Here is a 6,321-nt window from a genome sequence, read left to right on the forward strand (position 1 = left end):
ATTTTGGCTTCAATATCTCGAGCAAAGAGACTTTACCCGGTGCGTACTTTCAGTACGCAGTACGAGAGAACCTCTCGTAAGAGAACGTTACCCCCCTGTCTCTGTTAAGCGTTTTGAGAGTGGGAAAAAAATGTATATTAATGTTAGCAATCCTCATAACTGTGGGATTAACTGTGGGATTCCACTCACTGTGTACGACTGCTGTTAACATTAAAAGTTGCAATTAGGAGTCTGTGTAATTGTTCTGGATTGAAGTGAAGCAAATGATTGCTCCAGGTGTTGCTGAACTCGTTGCACAAGCACAACAATGTGCTTAATCATTTCTGCTTCTTTCCTTTTTGTTATGCACAGCCAGAAGAATTTAGCTATGTGACATGTCTGGAAGAGGTCAATACTTTTCATTAACAATGTCTTTGTGCCTTTAGGCTCTCAATGTGTCCATTCATGCCTCCAGCAAAGCGCATTAGCCCCGTGAACTCTGTGACTCCGACCGCATACTAGCTATCAGAGATTGAAAATGAATCATTTGTTTGGTTTCGTCTCTGAGATGTATTTTGCACTGAATTTTCTGAAATGGATTATGAATAAATAGCTCTAAAGGAACAGTTAATATTATATGTGAACGGAAAATCGTGCCTGCAAGTGGTCATTATAGTATTTCTGTGATGCCCTAGACGTTTAATTAAGACTACGGTCTTGCAAAGTTCATTTCAAATTGTATTTTCACTTTGTTTTGAAAGTTATTTTGAAAGTGAGTAACCATTTTTGAGCTCAATCATCAGACAGTGATTTAATTATCCTCTTTGTGTCATTCTGAAACTTCTGAGTCTTTAAACATCGCTGTCAAGAGCTTTCCGTATGATATCAGAGTTGAACTCTTAAGCTCATGTTGAACTGTTCAGCTCAGATTTGATGATTTCTGATTGCAGTCGTGTTTATCTGCACCAGGCGTCCTCCCACCCTTTGATTTGCACACTTTTCAATCACAATCTTGCGATTCCTTTGGGGAATTACACAGCTCCCCTGTGGTTAAGAGATGAGGAAATGACTCCGGAGAGTCACCTATTACTCTTCTCTCCTCAATTAGGACCAAGAGATGCTGCTCTTGATGAGACATTTTGACTCCAAAAGAATTCATTACAACTCCTTCGACATCAGCCTCAGTGATCTGTTGTCTGCACTGCTGGAGAAGCTTGTGTTTCCTCGCAGTCATCGGAGACTCCGCTTCATATCGCTGAAATCAGGGCTCAGAAATGCGATGAGGGGATTGTTGGAGCGCAAACATCTCCGCTATAGGTCAACTGAAGGGAATTTCAGAATGTGAAATGGTTTAGCAGGATTTAGTCTTGAATGATAATAATATAAAACTTTATAATAAAATATTAATGTAATACAAATATTTTTTCTCATAATTTTGTTTGCTATTCATGTACTTTATCAAAAATACAGTAAACTGTAAAATTGGGAAATATCAATAAAATTGTAATATTAAAATATATGTTGTCCCTGTGATGGCAAAGCTGAATTTTCAGTGACATGATTTGTCTTCAGTGTCACATAATCTTTCATAAATCATTCTAATGATCATGAAATTCAACATATCTTATTAATTTTGAAAACAGCTTAATATTTTTTGCGGAAACCATGATTCTTTGATTAATAAAAAGTTTAAAAAATGTTTATTTAAAAAAAGAAATATTTTTTAACATTATTAATGTCTTTGTCACTTTTAAATCCATTTGATGCATCCTTGCTGAACAAGTGTTAATTTAATTTTATTTTAATTAATAATCATTTTTAAAAATCGTACCAATCCGAAACTTTTTGAACGGCAGTATATATCTTACAATAAAATAATTCATGTTTCTATGAAATCAATGTAACATAATTTTTGTTATAGTTAGTTTAATAGTTCATGATCTTGTAAATGTGTTTTATACATTGTTGGCATTTCTGTTCACCTTACTACAAGCTATTTGGAGTTCTTCCTGCTGAAACTCAAAATATCTGTTGCATTTTGTAGGGCAGCCACATGTCCCATCTGCTATCTGGATTTCATCCATTTTTTAAGTTCCTATACCTCATCACCAAGGTCATAGCATTGCTTGAAAATGCACATGAAGAAATTTACAATATACCTTAAACGTACCCATTTTGTTTTAAGTTGTAATCAATGTAAATGATTTTATGTTGCTAAAATATACATTTTATTATTTTTATTTGCTTACCATATAATTTTTTAACATTCTGTGCAATTGTCTAACAGCAGATGGTAACAGACATTTCTCCATATCTCTTCATCGCTTGGACCAGTATTTAATCTTAAGCAATCTTTATAAACCAAGTACTGACTGTTATGTAATGTTACCATTTACCCAAGAGTCCTTTAAATTACTTTTAATAGAACCTCTTTGGACTGACTCAAAGTCAACGGAATAATAGCTAATGGTGGCTATTTAATCACTTCAAAACCTGTGTTAAAATTTGAAACAATGTGTATTTTAAAGGAATTGTTCAACCCAGAATTAACATTCTCTCATCATTTATTCATCCTCATGTTTTTCAAAAAACCCTTATGACTTTATTCTGTGAAACACAAAAGGAGAATTGCTGAATACTGGCTTTTCAGTGCATTCCAATGAATAGGGATTGCGGTAAAAAGTGCACAAAAGGACCATAGAAGTGTCATAAATGTGATCCATATGACTTGTATGCTATGTAATCTAGGTCAATGTCAATTTTATTTATATAGCACTACTAACACCAGTTGACCAGTGTGCTTTACATCAAATACAAAACACAAAAATAAAAACACCATACAATTTAGCCATATGCTAAATCAAAAAAATTTTAGCCTAAAAAATATCTAGTTTTTAGCCTAGATTTAAAAACAGGCAAGGAAGGAGCTAATCTAATTAAAATATAATTAAAAGGTGACGCATTCCATAGTTTAGGAGCAGCAACTAAAAACGCGCGGTCACCCCTACTTTTCAACTTTGATTTCGGTCTACATAGTAATCTCTGATTTGACGACTGGAGAGACATAACTTGACGATGTTCTGCCAGTAGATCCGAAAGGTAAGGGGGGGCCAAACCATTTAAGGATTTGAAGACCAAAAGAAGAATTTTAAAATCGACCCGATATCGTACAGGCAACTAGTGCAAATGACGTAGTACTGGAGTAATATGGTCCCATTTTCTAGTACCTGTTAGAAGTCTTGCCGCCGCATTTTGTACTATCTGTAACCGGGATAAAGCTGATTGGCTGATCCCATAATACAGTGAGTTGCAATAGTCTAGCCTTGGTTTTACTGGAAGAAACAGGATTTGAACACTAAGCTTATCTGCTTGTCAAATTTCAGACCATCATCAAAAACAACACCCAAGTTCTTTACCCAAGATTTTGCAGAAGGGTTATTTGACTAAGAGAATTTGATCAGCCAAACACTATAATTTCAGTTTTATTTTCATTAAAATTAAGAAAATTTAGAGATAACCAAGCTTTCATATCAGATAAGCAGGACCTAATTTTTTCCAGTCCATCACAATTTGGTTTTAGGGGTAAATAAACTTGAGTGTCGTCCGCATAACAGTGGAACGACAACCCATGTTTTCTGAAAATAGAGCCTAATGGAAGCATATATAGTGAAAAGAGAATTGGAGCTAAAATGGATCCCTGCGGGACACCACAAGACAAAGAAGCAGCCTTTGACGAATATTCCCCAATATTAACAATAAACTTCCTATTTGACAAATACGACCTAAACCATTCTAAGGCAGGTCCTTTGATACCCAGCCAATGCTCCAGACGAGCAAGAAGAATCGAATGAGACCGTATCAAAGGCCGCACTCAGATCTAGCAATATAAGTACAGTAGAAACCTCAGAGTCGGCAGCTATTAACACATCGTTTAGAACTTTTTAGGAGTGCAGTCTCTGTCGAGTGATATTTTTAAAACCCGATTGAAAAAGCTCAAATACCTTATTTGATTCCAGGAACCTCTGCAATTGTTTCAACACTATCTTCTCTAAAATCTTAGAAATAAAAGGCAAATTTGAAACAGGTCAAAAATTGGCCATAACATGCAAGTCTAGGTTTGGTTTCTTTAACAGCGGCCGAACTATAGCATGTTTCAAAGCTTCTGGTACCATAGAGGTTTCCAGACATCGATTTATAATGTTTAAAAGGTAAGGCCCCACAGCATCAATAACTTTTTTCAACAGAAAAGAAGGGATGGCATCCATAGAGGAGGTCGACGGCTTTAACTGACCCACTATTTCTTGCAGATGGGAGAGAGAAATAGGTTCAAATTGCTTAAGCTCCGCCGAACAAGCCATCGAGATAGAAGGGTCAAAAGAAGGACAGGATATCCCCGATCTAATGTCATTGATCTTATTCACAAAAAAATTAAGAAAGTCATCACACAAGGTCCTTGATACAGCAGGATACTCATAAACAGGTGGATTAATAACAGAGTTAAAAACAGTACAAAGAGTTCTTGGTCTATGATCATTTTTAGTAATGAGTTTTGTAAAATAATCAGATCTTGCTGCTCTCAAAGCCTTTTGGTATTTTAACAATGAATCACTTAGTATTTCAAAGGAAACATCACGGTAGTCTGATCTATTGAGCTGCATTTCCACCGCAGGAACTTTTCCAAAGAAACTAGGGACTTTGGGGTGGTACTATGTGTGTTTCGACCGCAGCAGGGACCAGGGTCTAAATGAAGTTCTGGGTAAAAATGTCCCACTCAGAAAGGCGCACGCAGTCCTACGTCAACGGACTAATTTGCCTAACATTCTCGGTAATTTAGACCGCGATGGAAACGCAGACAGCAACAGTCTGGGGGGAAAAAGTTTGTATGTGTATCCTGAAAAAATTCATACATGTTTTGGAACAACATGAGAGGTGAGTAAATTATGACATAATTCCCATTTTTGGGTGAATTGTCCCTTAAAGATCTCCCATCACAGCATACGCTCAGTTTCTTTTGTTGGACGATAAGGCTACTGTATTTCTTGTGTCTCAGTTTTCTGGGTTCTTTGACTGAGCCTGACAGTTGCCCTTTGCGTCTCTCCTGCAGCCTCCTGACCCTCGGTTTTGTGTTGGCTTCAAATGGCACGCAGACCTCAAACTCCTGACAAGGCTTTAATTTTCTATCTAGACGTTTCGAATAACCTCCAACGCATTGCTGATGGGTGATTTCCAGAAATGGGCTCACTGCTGAAAGTCCACTGAGAGCGCTGCTCAACAGGCAAGACGAGAAGAAGGCTTTGTGGAATATACTGCAGTCCGCAGGTGGCATCTCTGCTGCCAGAAACTCAATTTCCTTAACAAGCTGCCATTAGACACGCCATTACTGGATATCAACAGCTTGTGAAATGTGCAGAGTTCAAAAGCACTCTTCTGTTCTGCTTTTCAAAATCCATCTTTAATTACGCGACATAATCCTTTAGTTTTGGTCTTTTGCTCTCACCTACTCATATTGTTCTGGGTTTCATTTCAAATGCTTCTCAAAAATAAAGCCAGTGTCCAAAAATGCAATCCAAAATGCCTGCTACACTTCCTACAGCAAGAACTACAGTTAAATAGGTGACACTGACAGTTTGAATTAACAGTGAACAATCTAAAACAGTTTTTTTTCTTTCTTACGTTAACATTTTATTAATATCTTGAGTGCATGTTAACTTTGAAAGCCCTAAATACACATTGTGTGGTCCCCGGTGCACCCTCTTGTGGCCCCTTGGGGGTCCTGGGACCCCAGTTTGACAACCCCTGGTCTATTTCATATAATCTGCGTGAGCAGCCAGGAAAGAACTTCTTCAGTTATTTACATTCCCAATAATCCAATTATTGGGTTTAATGAACATCACCTTCATTTTACCAATTTTAATGCTATGGCATACAATGGAATTTTTGAGCAATGTGCACTTCCATCTTTGTGGACACAGTTTGTGAAGGACACTGTTTGTGAAGGACACTTTTCTTTTCCAGCTAAGTGAAAGTGAAAACTTTAATTAAATGTAGCTCTATATTTTTCGTTTACTGAAAATCATTCTTACGGATCAAGCTTTTAACTCCAAGTAATTTTCTTTGGGTTTAACAGGCGTTTCCTAAGTGTAGGTTTAGATTTGAAGGCAATATTTTCAGGTCCATGTAGGATAGCCTGGATCATTATCTCAAACCTCATGTGTCTGATTCTTGTAGAGTGCCAGACGTGTGTGCCTTGACTCCACGATGCCTTTACTATATGCTGTCTCTCCACTCATAAAGGTGAAATCCAGTTCATGTTTGGTTTGCTTAGAAATCTTGAGTAACATT

Source organism: Phoxinus phoxinus (genome assembly GCF_949152265.1).
Source record: "Phoxinus phoxinus genome assembly, chromosome: 15".
Taxonomy (NCBI): domain Eukaryota; kingdom Metazoa; phylum Chordata; class Actinopteri; order Cypriniformes; family Leuciscidae; genus Phoxinus; species Phoxinus phoxinus.